The sequence below is a fragment of the Lepisosteus platostomus genome, chromosome 11 (genome assembly GCF_059453375.1).
Source record: "Lepisosteus platostomus isolate fLepPlt1 chromosome 11, fLepPlt1.hap1, whole genome shotgun sequence".
In the NCBI taxonomy this organism is placed as follows: Eukaryota; Metazoa; Chordata; class Actinopteri; order Semionotiformes; family Lepisosteidae; genus Lepisosteus; species Lepisosteus platostomus.
Genome location: NC_142621.1, coordinates 42,799,958 through 42,814,541, shown reverse-complemented (window position 1 = coordinate 42,814,541; position 14,584 = coordinate 42,799,958). Strand labels below are relative to the sequence as shown.

The 14,584-nt window shown below is 45.3% G+C and overlaps 1 protein-coding gene across 4 annotated transcripts in view; it reads right to left on the bottom strand.

Moving 5' to 3' along the window:
* Positions 1–14,584, bottom strand: part of LOC148652731 (cytohesin-1) — a 100,947-nt gene that overhangs the window by 34,568 nt on the left and 51,795 nt on the right. The window contains exon 1 of one of the 4 annotated variants that reach the window (XM_088599832.1): positions 5,584–5,892. The exons of the other annotated variants lie outside the window; for them this stretch is intronic. The gene's annotated coding sequence lies outside the window, so the exon portion shown is untranslated. Of the gene's footprint in view, positions 1–5,583; positions 5,893–14,584 lie in introns of those variants that run through there. 4 annotated transcript variants of the gene reach the window in all.

Below are 14,584 nucleotides of genomic sequence, written 5' to 3'. Positions count from 1 at the left end.
AGGGAGCCTGTTAATCGATCCTCTTATCTGTGTGCATTATGCACACCGTTGCTCATCTCCCCCGGGCGTACACAAACTCCCTACCAACACTGCCTGCGAGGACAAAGAGCGACTCAAGGAGGCCTGGAAACGTACATATCCATCCAGCATTAGAATATCCGCCCAACAAGAAAAGAACACATTTAAAAAAGCCTGGAGCATGTGTACGCTTGTGGTAATCCAATGCAAAGATATAATCTAAGTGGAAATGCAAGTAAAGCTTATTTCATTCAGAATTTCACAGAGAAAGAAATGCCTCGGATCTCTGACTGAATCTACCTTACTTTGATGATCTAGTTCACAATGCATCACTGAATGTGGATGCCGAGCAGTATTACCTCCCACTTTCCAGAATGATGCTGAAACCTTCATCTTCTGCATTTATTTCATTCTATAATATTTTGAAAGCTGAACATTTAGTGGGGCTGGGAATCGCCTCACCACCAAGCCTCAAACTCACCCCACAGCAAGACTGTCTGGCTCTGGTCCTCAAGAGCCTCAGTCCAGATATTCTTAAACTATTGACAAATAGAGCAAGTGATCTGTGCCATCATGCAAACTCTGGTCCCTGAGGGCTAAAGAGTATATAGATGATCTGAAGTAAGAAGACTTGTCAGAGATGACTGAATTTAATGTACAGCATGACCTGTGCAACTGATCACAATGGAGTTGTTTCTTATCTTTAGAAATGGGCGACTGGTAACACCTGTCGGATTGGAACTCTCCAGGACTAGGATTGGAGATCTCTGTCAAACAGTAAGTCTGCCTGAACATTTGAAGAGCTAATTTCGAATGAGCGAACAGATCATTCAGAACATGCATACTGAAGATGACGTATTGCACTGCCATGAGCATTTCAAGGCAAAAGTAACTGTGGACGGCAGTAAGGGAACACATCAAGTCTACACTCACGAAGCTGGACTGCCGAGCTCGTGAGGCCCAGCAGCAAATTGCACGTTAACTGTCACATACTGGCAATTACGATCAGCAAACCACCGGAGACAGATCAGATTCCACTTTCCACATAGCTGGCCCCACCTCCCGGCAGCAGATACATGCTCTTTCAAAATGCGCTGTACCCTGGACAACAGCTGAGTTTAAGTACTAACTTCCGTCTCCATTAATTCAAGCCCTGCATTGATAAAAGTAACCCCGTAGAATGAAAACTAGGGTAAGCGTATAAAAGCAAATTCTCTATATTAGCATTGCTACATCCAAACCCTTGCAGGAACAGCCAGGGGACACCTAACAGCACAACTTTAACTTTTGGAGCGTTTCCCTCCCTGCTTCTTATTCCCACTCGGATCTGGAATAAACTTAGGAGACTTCGAGATCCTCTCAAAATCCCAGTCCCGGCTCTTTCTTCGTTTTGACTAACTAGGAGACGTTTCCTCACCCTCCTAACGCAAAACTGTGGGTGGGGGGGGTTGGAGGATTTGCAATGGAGACGACTAAAAACAAACATCTCGCAGACGGCGTGAAGGATTCCGACAGCCTCCCAACCTTCCGGTAGGATTTCGGTTAAACTTCCACAGATGTGATCCTGCTTTTCTAAAAAGCAGCGGGAGGGAGCCTGGAGCCCGTTAAAAGGGGGGGGGGACCCCAGCACGGCCACTGATGCGCCCCATGACGGATTCAGGAAACAGCAAGGACGGGGGATCGGCCACCTCGCAGGGCACTGCGGGCCAGACCCCATCATCAAAGGGCTTCTACAGGCACTGTCGGCAGCCAAGACTCTCACAGGGATTGAGGCCTGAAAAAACAAAGGTAGCGATGCAGGAAAACAAACGTCTCGGCCACACACAATGTGAAAATGAAGGCACAGCAGACAGCACCACGTGGTCCCTTTGAGAACGCAAGAAAGGTCAGAAACGAGAAAGGGGCCATTCAGTTCAGAAACGTCAAGATTCTTCCTCCGATCTCCTTCTCGAAGAAAATGTGGAAAAAATGCACCAGACCCCCCCCTTGCTGGGTAAAGTCTTCTGAAGTTACAGGGACACTACCCATCCATCCTCTCATCACTTCATTCAACTCACGGTCGCGGGGCAGTCGGAGCCAAGCAACGGGCACCCAGCGGGAAAACCCGTGGAGACCATGCCAACTCCACACAGACAAACCCCAAGAACTGAACGCAAGGCCCCAGCGCTTCGAGGCAGAAATGCCAACCGCTGCACGACCACGCTGCCCCACAAGAGTACAAAATAATAAACACATGTACATTAAGATATAACGTATACAACCTCAACCACTCTTCGGCGACTTGCCCTCTTCTGTATTTTCTAAAGGGCGCTCACTTAGCAGGTCGACACCACATTCACAGCCCCTCACCCTCACCCCCGCTCTGCCCCAGGGCTCCTCAAAGACCGGAAGGAGAACCGCAGGGAGCGGGGGGGGCTTCACCAAGTGATAACTTAACCCTCTCCATCCTTTAACCCCTCCATGTGAAATTCACCCCCCCCCACACAAGAAAAGCTCAGACAATGCACATAGAGAATAAAACTGGGCATTTTAAGCAGCCCGAGCAGGTAATTGGGAAGCTGAAGAAATCAGTGTTGGCACCTTGGGACAGTACAGCGCGACTACTTGAAAAAGAGAAAGTCAATTCGTGATCGGGATCCGAATGAGTGAGGTACCTTTTCATAAATCATTACTGACGATAAAGAGCAACAGTCCTGGAAACGCACTTAGCATGAAAGGAGCTCCATCTGTCACCATGAAACCCCATTGGTGCGCGACATCCCTTTCCCATGTAAGACTATTTCAGTCTCTCACTTTTGTTTCCCCATGGCTAGCAAACCCGCTTGAGAGAAGTATTTCCTGAGTGGTGGGGGGGGAATCGCTTCAGTGACTAAGATCTTGACTCGGGAGCTTGCTTTCTTTCATCTTAAGATTTACAAATACCACAACATTTCACAACATCCCTGACAGCTCAGACCACGTCAGCTCGGGCCCAAGGCAGGCAGGCAGCCGGCTTCCGTTGCCACGGCGACGCCGGCCTCCTTCCCTCCGCTCCAGCTCCAACATGGCGGCCGGCTCCGAGCACGTGCGAGGAGTCTCGGAGCGCTCCCGGTCCGGCCTGCCAGCTAGGTCGCTCTTTAGGGAAAGGGCAGGGGCTTAGCAGGGATCAGAAAATTAAACCCAACAGCCAGCGTGAAACACCTCCCTAAGCCTCCACCTGATTAAAGTCTTGGCAGGAGCTCAGCACATTATTTCTATCTCCAGCCACTCCAGCTCGGAAATCTGAAAGTTAAACTCCCGTTGAACCAAAATGATCAAATCTCATTGTATGGGGCGTGCTTTTCTCGTTTGGATTCCCCCCCTAGAAACAATTTGTAACTCTCAGACCCAGGCATTTCATCGTAACAGTAAACCTTTTCCATGTAGGCTGGCTGCTGCAATCTGCCGACATGTTTAGTCGGGTACAACTGCTGTTCCTCGGGTTTTAATTTTTTTTAATTTAATGCCGAAATCCGGAGAAGCCGCTACCTAAGGCGGCACTAAGGAGAAAAACACCTGAGAAGCCGGTGAAACCCATGTAAACGTGCACATGGAGAGCTGCTGTTACACACAGCCCGTTTCAAATGCCAGCACCCGGTTGCTGAACAGAGAAGGGATTACAAGGCACCTCTATCCGAATGCGACTGCCAATCCCCTCGGTCGTGCAAGATTTCCTCGTTCAAACTGCCCGCCCTCTCTTCCCCACGGTGACATTTTGACCGAGATCAGGCCTGTGCCTCTTTATCGTCACACGGTAACATAGGGCACACGCCGAGACCCTTTCAGAACTCCCGAGGGTCTTGAATCACCCGATCACCTCCAATCTCCAGACCTCTGCCGTATTCCGCAGCCCTTCATCTGCCCATGCTTCCGAACGCAGGACTTGCTCCTTATGGAAAGGCAAAACAAGGCAAGGGTGTGTTCTGGGACACTGGAAGCACCGACAGCATCACTGTGGGAGCAGGCCGATTTATCCATCCAGGCCTGGAGGTTTTGTGCTACAGTACATGCGGTAGTCAGTGCAATCTGAACCCTCACCGACACTGAGGATTTCCTGTCTATTCGGACACAAAACAAAGTTTTGCAGTATGTTCACGTCTGAGGCTATTTTGCCTTATGAGAACGATGATCCCCTCCACTTCTTGGACCATTTGTATGAAATTTTAAGAAACGGCCAAGCTTTTTCTTAGCCCATGCCGCATGCCCAGCTCACGGAAGAAAAGCTGGATTGCCTTGCGAAACTGCGACCTTTACATGCGAGAGGGTAAGAGAAGCTGCAATAGCAGTGGAGAATATTCCCTTATCTCCTTTCCCATCCTGTTGGGGATGAGTAGACTCTCTCGCCTTGTCATCACGGGCAAGTGCGTGACAAGTGTCTTTCCTGTTTGCAACTCCAAGCAGCTCCAGCACATGTGACAGTCTACTGTATGGCTCTTGACCACAGCATTCAGTTAGGCAGCAAATGAGCAGACTTTGCTGGTTCAAAGTTGCTGGGCTGCAAAGCAATGCCAGAACATGCCCTTCCAAATATAACTACCACAGGGATGGCCAGCTCCTACCCTTTCTCTGCCCAGCAGGGTGAGAGCTCTGTGCCCTCATATGATCCCAAGACAAACCGCTATCCTTACAATGCAGAAACTGTAGAGGACAACCAGATAAAAATGAAATGTCAAATTCCTCCCCGGCACAGCTAATCAGCAAAAATGGCCTGACACAAACATCCGCTGCAAATCTGAAGAAACGTTGGTCATTGCAGTCATTCGAGAGGAAAAGAGACCTGTTCTCTTTTTACAGTACCACCATCATCTCTGACAGAAAGAGAAGAAAGATCTCGGCTGTACTTCAGCTGATTAAGCCCAATACTACATTCAGGTTCTGGTAACTTGTACTCAGAAAATCTAGGACCCTGCACTCATCACTATAAAGAGCACTGTTCCTTGTCTACAAAAGAAGTCTCTCCCATCCATGAGGAGCACATGACTGTAATGCTTCTGAATAGATATCGATTCTGAAGTAGTTTTTGATTGCCAGCACCTTGCCACAGGCACAGAGTATAATTCAGCACTTACAGCTTAATCAATAGCCCTTATACGCGGTAAACTTACACGCATCTCCTTATGTTGTGTAGGAGAGGTTATTTACAGTAAAAGGACCGTGAACATGGTCACATGTGAAACACTGCTGCAACTGTTCATGCCTCAGGCTGATGATAAAGCACAGAGCATCTCTGTAATCACGAAGAACAATATAGAAAATAATCCATCGCTGCTTCATCTGCTATGCTGGATTTGATATCTATCCACTCTCCATGCTCATTAACATAAGCAGAACGTCATTTTATTTCAGTATTCACAGACAACAGGATAAAAACAACAGCAACCCCAAAACAGTTTAAAGCAACAGAAACAGTCTCAAAAACATACTAACGATCAGTATAGGGGAATTTTCATTCCCACTGCCGACGTTTGGACATTACCAAGCAAAACATCCCATCAGTCAGTTATGAGGAGAAACTGAGGGAAGAAAAATCAATATCAATATCCTTACCAGAATGCACAGTCCTTCCAATTGGACACTATGTGAGGTAGGAGCTTCTCTCTCACGCCCCTCTCCTCTCTGCCCTGGTGTCCTTGTACAGCACCCTCCCAAGCCGGGCTCTTAAAACAATCCCTGGCTCTCCACCCGCAGTACAATAAGATCCCCCGGGTCATCAGGTCCTGTAGGCTCCCTCCAGTAATCCGGGGGGCTCCATCCGCAGTGAGCCGGAGCGCACCACGAGTCCCAGCTCCTGCTTCAGCAATAGCCTGCAAGCAGCCAGCAAGTACAGTAGCGCCCAGGACGGAGGCAGCTGAGCCTGCTCAGTGTGTGCAGCGACGTCGGGAGAACCCCCTCCCTCCCTCACTTCCGATTAGCATAGCAGCTCCACCCTGTGTCTTTATTCCCCTCTCCCTCTCTCCTCCCTCTCCCGCCTCCGCTGTGCACGCGGGGCCCAGACCTCTCCCCGGCTTTCCGTACCCCCGCCAACAAGCAAGGGCAGCAGGCACACCCCTGGCTTCACTTGTCTTGGCAGAAAGATCCCCGGCTAGCTTGACCGTTTTCCTGCGGGCTCACCGTGTGGAGCGGGCGGGGGATGTGCAACAATAAAAAGAGCAGGCTTGTTATTAACCCTTCAGAGCACCTGCACAGATCAGCCAATCGATTAAATACGAACGGCAGCACCATTTGTGTTTATGGCTGCAGATAGATCTGTGAACACTGGCACCCTGTATCTGAAGAGAGGATATATTCTTGTTCTGAACAATTAGTACAAATAAACTAAGGATTGTCAAACTATTATACCTCCTTGATGTTCACTTAATGTTCTAAGTATTGGACGTTTGGATCACACATAAGGACGCACGAAATCCACGATCACCATGTGATGCATCACACACAATCAATTTTTCTTAACCAGATGTTTCTGTTGTGGGCTCTTTTGTGGAAATGGAAGTATTTTCAGTATAATTGAGACAGTAGACTGAACTGTCATTCACATAGTGCATTCGGGCGCCCCGTGTGAAATACTTCTGAAGACTGGACTTAATGTACAACAAACCTGTATTACAAACAATAAGATTTTCTCAGATTTTGTTCCAGGACAGCAAAATGTTAAGCGCGCATCTTAAGAAGACGGCAGTGGACAGCATGACACACTGCTTAAAAGCCAGGGGGAATACCTCCTGCACATAGTTCTCACATTGTACTTCAGCCTGTGAGTCAAGACTTCCCAGCAGTGAGTCAGAAAAAAGATCCCGAGACATGGCGAAGAGTAGAAGCAGGGGACTTTAAGTTGTAATTTCATGCATTTAGTAATACAATCAATAGCACTGTGAAGTAAGAAGAAGAAAGTAATCAGAAACTCCTACTAAAACAACCAGTTAAAGCTCCTGTTGGTGGAAATCACAACTGTACATAAGTGAAGACAACATGATCCAAGCAGAATCGAAATCTGCCACTAATTCTAATACAATCGGGACTGCAGACAGCTAGAGAGGGTAACAAAGCCAGTCATGTTCAATCAAGGGTATTACAGGGTTTATCCAGGTCCGATCACTGACCCAGGGAGAGGAGTGGGACCCTCTAAATTAGTCTCCCTCACCTGTCTTGATTCCCTCACCGCCTCCACTGTCAAGAAGCAACATAACACAACTCGACGAGCCCCTTTTCACACTGGGTCCTCACTGCATCAAGCAGCACTCAGACGTCCGACTCACCTCGGTGCTGGTGGCAGACTGAACCACAGCACAGAGATGAACAGAGAGGGAGGATGTACAGTAAGAGATGGACTGAGACACCCAAGACAGTGACTGAAAACCACCTCCTCACCGCACGTCTGCCCCTCCCTGTTTGTTGGCTTTCTCATCGTTCAAGGGCCCATGCAAGATGAACAGAAATACAAGTTTATGTTCTTGGGGAATTTACCAGCTGCTACTGAAAAGGAGTGTTCGTCAATTATGAGCCCCTGCTGGTTAAGCATGACCCAACAATATTAAATGAAGGCAGGCTGAGACCCAAATGAAGTCAATATACGCTACTTCAAGAGAAACAGTCCTACTATGACCATGAAGAACACACAGTGGCCCAAGAAAGAAGTAAGAAGTTCATGATTTATTACTGAGGAGACTCATTATTTTAAAAAGCCACACTGGTCTGCACACTGTTGGGGAGGTCAGGCTGGGTGCAGGCAGGAGGGTTCCCTTCATAGGTCTGCTAATCAACACCTAAAAGAAAGCTAAAATAAAGAATAAACAGTCTGTTATAATCCACCCCCACCCTAAATAGCTGCGTGCCAGAGAAGGAGATTCCCACAGCCTCTTCACTTCCGCAGCTCGTTGTCTGAGGGAAGTTCCGGGAGCAGAGCCTGCAGGAGGAATGGTTGTCTCTCTCTTGAGAGAGAGAGGTCCAGTCTGGGCAAGGCAGCAAGTTCCCCTTCACTGAATCTCCCAGTCAGCACATTCATGTGCCTTTCTGCATTTATCATCCCTGAGTCCCTTTGCAAGCCGGTAGCTGATAAAACACGCCCCGGTTCTGCATGGACTGGACAGGAAGGAACAGGGTACAGCTGCACTGGTGTTGGGAACTGCCTTCACGCCAGCATGGGATGACAGACCGCACTCCTGATAACTGGGGGTCAAGCTATACACAGAGCTGATGTGCCTCGCTCACTAGCAGTCACACAGGCAACAACACTATCCACTTCTCAACTGCTGTTCACGAATTTATTAAGGCCAATATCTGCTAAAATACAACAGCAGACTTAGTGGCCTCCTGATATGTCTTTTTAGGATGTAATAATTTAACAATAGCAGCTATTTTCTGAATGCTCAATCACCCTAACAGGTGGAAACTGGGATTTCTAGTGAATTTGTGAGTTTAAATCATAGGTGGTGAATAATTAATTTCTGTAACTCTGTGAGCTGTAAAGACATGTTGTATCTTAAATGAATTTGAATATCCTCCAGTAAATATTAAGCCTATCTGGCCCTTTATGCTTGAATATCGATTTTTCCATTTACAGCTTCATAATTCAACAGGACAGAATGTGCTAATTGTATCTAATTGGGTCACTCCTCTGTTGGGATTCTTATACTCATGTTTGATTGTGATTTAAAAAAAGATGTTCACTAGGCTAAATATATTTACACATTAAACAAAAGCCAAGCTACACAAATCCTAGAACTAAAAAGGCTCAAAGACGGACTCCAGACACTGGGTTAAAATCAGTGTCTTTGTCAAGCAAATATGGAGTTAATAAGAGAGCAGACAGAGATACCACAGTCTCAGACAGTCTCCTCTCTAAACAAACAGTGACATTGCTGTGCTCTATAAACATCCTGGAGCACCAGGCTTCACACAGCACAGTGCTCGGACTTCATCAAATCCTGACTGCAGTCAGAGCTCCCCCTGCAGGACTGCAACTGTAAGGACAAGTGACTCGCCAGAAAATACCAGCCTGCTTCCTTTCTCTCCACAGGGCACCTGAACAGAACTCCAGCCAAAATCTTTGATTTTACAAACAAAAGCTACATTTTCTCCCCAAGGCTGCGTAAGGGTAGGATTAAATTTGTCCTTAGGTTTACAATGCGTGCTGTAAAAAAATATCTTCCACTGAAAATTCAATTTGATTTCACATGACATGGGGAACCCAATCGATTCCTTTCCCCAGCACTGTATTAAAAAAGTCCTTTAAAAAACTCTCGCTATGCTCTTTAAAACAGCCATTCCTAAAACACATATATTATAAGCTGAGAATGCAGGAGGATGACATTCATGCAGCATGCTCGAACACACCTACAATTCTTAACTCCCAGCTAATATAAAAAAAGTAAAACAATCTGAATCCCTCAGATACCTTTTTAAAAATAAAATAAAATGTATGATCTCTGAGTGAGGCAGGTGTTCCTTTGTCAAACTCCACCCAATCGGTCTTTTGTGACTCTTCCGTTTCTGACAACGGAAGCAACAGAATATAAAAAGCGAAGCCGAGTCTGACCTGACGGGACTGTTTGCACTTGGTATGATTCATCTGAACTAGTGCCTCCGGTGCAATATTTTCTTTATTCCTTATATCAAAGGCAGCTTTGGATAACAGCTCAATAACCATAAAAATATAAACTCCAGAATCACAAACTTTTGAAAGTAGTACTGCAGTTGCTCATACTTGTTCTATATACACAATTCTTACTTCTCTGCTGTAAATTTATTAATGTATATACTGCATATATATGAAAATTGGTAAATACATCTATATATCTGCTGTAGCTTAAGGAAGTGCACTATACTGACAGTTTGACGGAACCTTTCCAGTCTTGAACAGACAGGATGACAAGAAGACCTGACCCAAGGATTCAAAACCCTCAAAGATAGACCTGTGGACTTCTTCAGTGACACACAAGACAGAGGACACACGTGGTCAGGTGACAACAGGGCCACTCTTTCAGAAACAGTGGGATGAGATTCTTAGCTATCAAACAAGCCAAAGTCCCATCCTCTCGTTTGAAACCTTTCGTGAATTATCACCAGTAGCATCACAATCGGAAGTCACGCAGACAGGAAGGGACCAAGGATCACTGCCCCCGTTCTTGGAAAAACGTGCCACTCTGCTCGGCTTCCAGAGGAGCATGGCACGTGCCCCCTCTCCTGCGCGTCAGCGTTTCCTGCTGGGGGCGACGGCCTTCCGGACACGCCTCTGCGCTCTCAGCTCCGCACGGAGTGTGAGAGCACTCGGCCCTCCCCGACTGACACAAGCACAACATCCACTCCACCCAGACGCCACTACAGAAGACAACGCTTCACCCTGCCGACACACTAGAGCACTCAGAACACACAACTCAGCCCTTTTCAGAACACAACTGGAAATTTTACGGGAGTGGATTCTGTGTCGAGTAACACTGACCAGCAGCACACCGGTCTACACCCTCTGTAGACCATTATGGAAACTTGTGCTGGTTTCCACAGAAAACAAGAAAGAATTTTTTGCAGACATAAGGAGAAGCCACACCTTCCGGTTGGTACCAAAAATGTGTCAACAGCAGAGAGCTGCGTCAAAACACTTTCAGAGGAAAAGACCAGTGAAAACAGCTGTGGGGACTCTCGCTCAGGGCATAAACCCACGTTAACCCACAAGTTCTGAAGAAAGCTCTTTCTCACGTAACAGGAGATGCGAACGCATGCTACTGGCTCGAGAGCGTGGACAAGGAAAGAGAGTCTTATCCTGAAGCACAGCAGAGGTGCAAGAACTGGTGGTGCTTATTTTCCAGGCACTACCATCTTCAAGGGCCCTGAAAATAGTGGGTGGGTGGGTCAGCACTAGGACCGAAACAACTTGCAAAGGAGCCTTCAGGGGTCCTCCTGCTTCCTGGTCATCTAAAAAGGCAATTCACATAGTGCTGCTTGAGGGCACTCCCAATAAACTATACTCTGTATGAGCCACATGTGATCATGCGACGTCACATTGGTATTCCAAACCTTTTCTGCGTGAACTGTGCTTCATACGTCAATTTTACACTTTATATTTCCTTTAATGCTCCACAAAGGACAAAACAGAAATGTAAAATGTATGAGGTGCAGCTCATGATGGGGTTAACTTGTTTTTAGCCTAAATTTGGGCCCGTTTGCAATGCTGAAACAAATCTGAACAAGACAGGAATTTGGAGGCTTGGGTTGTGGAAAGATATCACCTTGATCTTCAAGCGAATGTGGTTCTGTTTATGAAGAGGTAATTCTGCGGAGCAACAATGCCTGTTGCACCCAAGCAGAGTCATGTTGAGACAGAGAGCCTTCTGCCGAGCCAGGTGACAGGCTCCAAGCAGCCCCAGGCCTGGGAAATCTGAAATATTAGGCTCAGTCTCCAGTACAGCACAGGCCTTGTCCAAATCAACATTTCAGTGCATAAAGAAGGCTGGCTCACCTATATCAAAGGAGTGTCTGGAGCCTTACAAATAACATCACGGGCTCAAACACTTAGTCAATCAGAAGATGTGTGGATGGAACCAGTTTGGTATGAAACTGTCAACTCCTGACAATCTGTTTTTTTTCTTAATCCCTTCCTAGATCTTGTCAATCAGCGTCTGTAATGTCACCAGCAGAAGAATTAAGTACACCTAATGAACCTTCATGCAAGCATCGACTTGTAGTAGGCAATATACATCCCACAGGCCTTCTGTTGTTGCCACAGGTTTTACTTCATTACTTCATCTGCAGGTGTGCATATATATTAGTTTAATGCACGCAGGCTCCTGCATGGGATAATAGAGACCTTATATTTTGTAAAGGACCTGGTAAATGAAGTCTAGCAGCACACACCTGGCCGGCACTGGCCCAGAAAAACTCACCAATTACTGCTGTAACCTGTATCATCAGGAACATTCTGGAGTTTTTCCTCTTTAGACCAGGAAAACTGTACAACGTGAAGGTCCATTTATGAACTGCTTATTAAAACTGAGATTAATTACAACATAGCTGTGTGCTCAGAGCCTCCAACATATTTAATACGCATGTACCCAAAATTAATATCAAGCAATACATTAGCACTCCCATTACACAGTTTTTAAGGTAAAAGTATTGTAGAATACACTAGTAAGCATTATAATAATTGAAAACTTTATCTGTCCACAGAGGCAAAGACATTTTTCCTGGAACTAGCCTACAAAGTGAAACAGTACACACTGTCATTGGAAGCTAAGTGGGACAGCATTTCAGATCAGCCACAAACACGTTTCAAAGAGATCTGCAGCAAAATGATTTCTCTGGGGAGAGTTTGCAATAAACCTCAAGGCTGCAGATGATCTTAGAAGTATGCTACATCAAATACAGGTCACAAGCACAGCCCATCCTTCCAATTCTGAAATCGTCTGTTTTCTGACAGGCAGGAGAAATGAATTTTATGGGCTAGAGAATCTTTGTTAATAATCCTTTAACTTCTGATAAGGACTAAGATTCTGAGAACATACAGCAAAAAATACTTTTGGGAATCAAAACAACACAGGCAAAAAATGGACACTAGGTATATCCTGATTTTAATTATGACAAAGTTTAACTGCAGCAAAGTCCAAAACTTCTAAAGCACGGCCACTCCTCAGCTGACAAGCAAGAAACTTACAACATCAGTGGTGCTGCAACAAAACCCATTTAACGCCCAACAAAATGACTAATGCTTTCACAGGTTAAAATTATGTCCATTATTACTTTAAACTGATTTAAGCATAGTTCTGTTCTTGGAATTTGTTGTGTTTGTATGTATTCATTTGTTTATTGTCCGTACACACCGCTATTATTTACTGTTTTGTAATGTCTTGTCTACATTGTGTGGTGTTGTACTGTGTTGTCTGCTGTACTGTGCTGAGAGAACAGTGCGAGCAAGAATCCCATTTATACATGTACATACAGAAAATAAACTCCTCTATTTCCATCTTTCTCCATCTCTGAACATGAAGAGAGAAATTGGCTCTCAGACTGCTGGCACAGTGGACACCTCTGGCTTCAACCTGATTAACAGGAGGGCATGATTTTCATTTCTCTGGAAAAATACATTTATTTAAATGCCAAAGGGCATTTGGCTAAAATGAAAGACTGATCCCCTGGAGCACTCATACCTGTAGACGTGATACTCTGTGAATTTTAAATCTAGGTGCTCTTCCACCTTGGAGAGTCTATAACTCGTAGTTAACATAAGGTTCAGTGTTTTGCCTGTAGATCCTGGATTCCTATGGTCCGACACATTTCACGCAGACACAGGTCGTATTTTAAAAAATACGATCAACTGCTCTATACAGTGCCTCCCATGATATCCTTCATTAACTCAGGATGCCATACCCCCCTCACATAGGCATCCCAAAAAGAACAATCTAATTCATCCACCCAAACATCCTCATCAAAACTGGCCCTTCAGGGTGAGCCTCAGAAAGAAGTTCTTTTTAGGATTTCAGTACTTCAACACACGACCCACTGCTACTACAGACATCCGTGGTGCTTGTTACTTTCCAACTGACAGGGCACAGGGATTAAAAAAAAGCAAAGGACGGCGTTATTCATAAAGATGTCTCGATGCACTTAATACCCTCTTGTGTTTTCAGACAGGTTTTACAGCTGACTCAGTGGCTTAAATGCTGGAGAATGACTGCGAACTGATATGCCAGAATACACATTGGACTCCTGCTCTGAAGGGTGGATTTTAAACGGGGTCACTGGTATTTCGTCATGGGATAAACTACGTTTACAACTAAAGGGGGAGACTACCTAATTGTGCAAAGTACTGTACTACTAATGTTTCAATAGCTCGGAACTGGCTGGAAAAGAGACTTATTTTCAGAAAATACGAAAGCAATCCATTTTGAGACCCATTATATATACAAATATGTAAAAACCAGAATATCATGAATTTAACTAATTTAAGTGAACAATGCAGATTAGCCAAGGCACTCCCGGCAGACAAAATTTAGATCTGATATTATTTAACTCGGAATTGTCCTTGATTCCTACAATAACAAGTTCGGCTCTATTTGGTTCTCTTCATAAAGTTTAACTACAATGAATATTCGTCATCTTCACGATCATGGTAAGAAATTAATTGTAGCCATGATTAAAAAACAAAATCCACAATGGATTTCGTAATGTTTTGGAAAATGTATATATTGTCCGACCATGATTAATGATTTGTTACTCATGGGTGATTCAGTCCTTTGTGCTAACATCAATGAAGATAATAAAACTGCCCTGCGTTCTCAGCCTTGCTATTATAGAAGAAATACAATTTAACTTTTATAAACCTTTTCGTTCTGTCCTGTGTAACACTAATCAAACACCGTTCGTCGTACTCGGCGCCCTCCACCGACCTCACACTTCAATTACAGCAAATAAAGCATTCACTCCACATTACCACAAAAAGGATTTCTTGGGACCTGTTGAATAACTATTTACTTCTTGTCCTTTATTAAAGTCGCTTAAACCGTATCTCGGAGAGAAACAACTTCTTCGCCAACCCCACGCAACTCCTTTCACAGAAACTTGT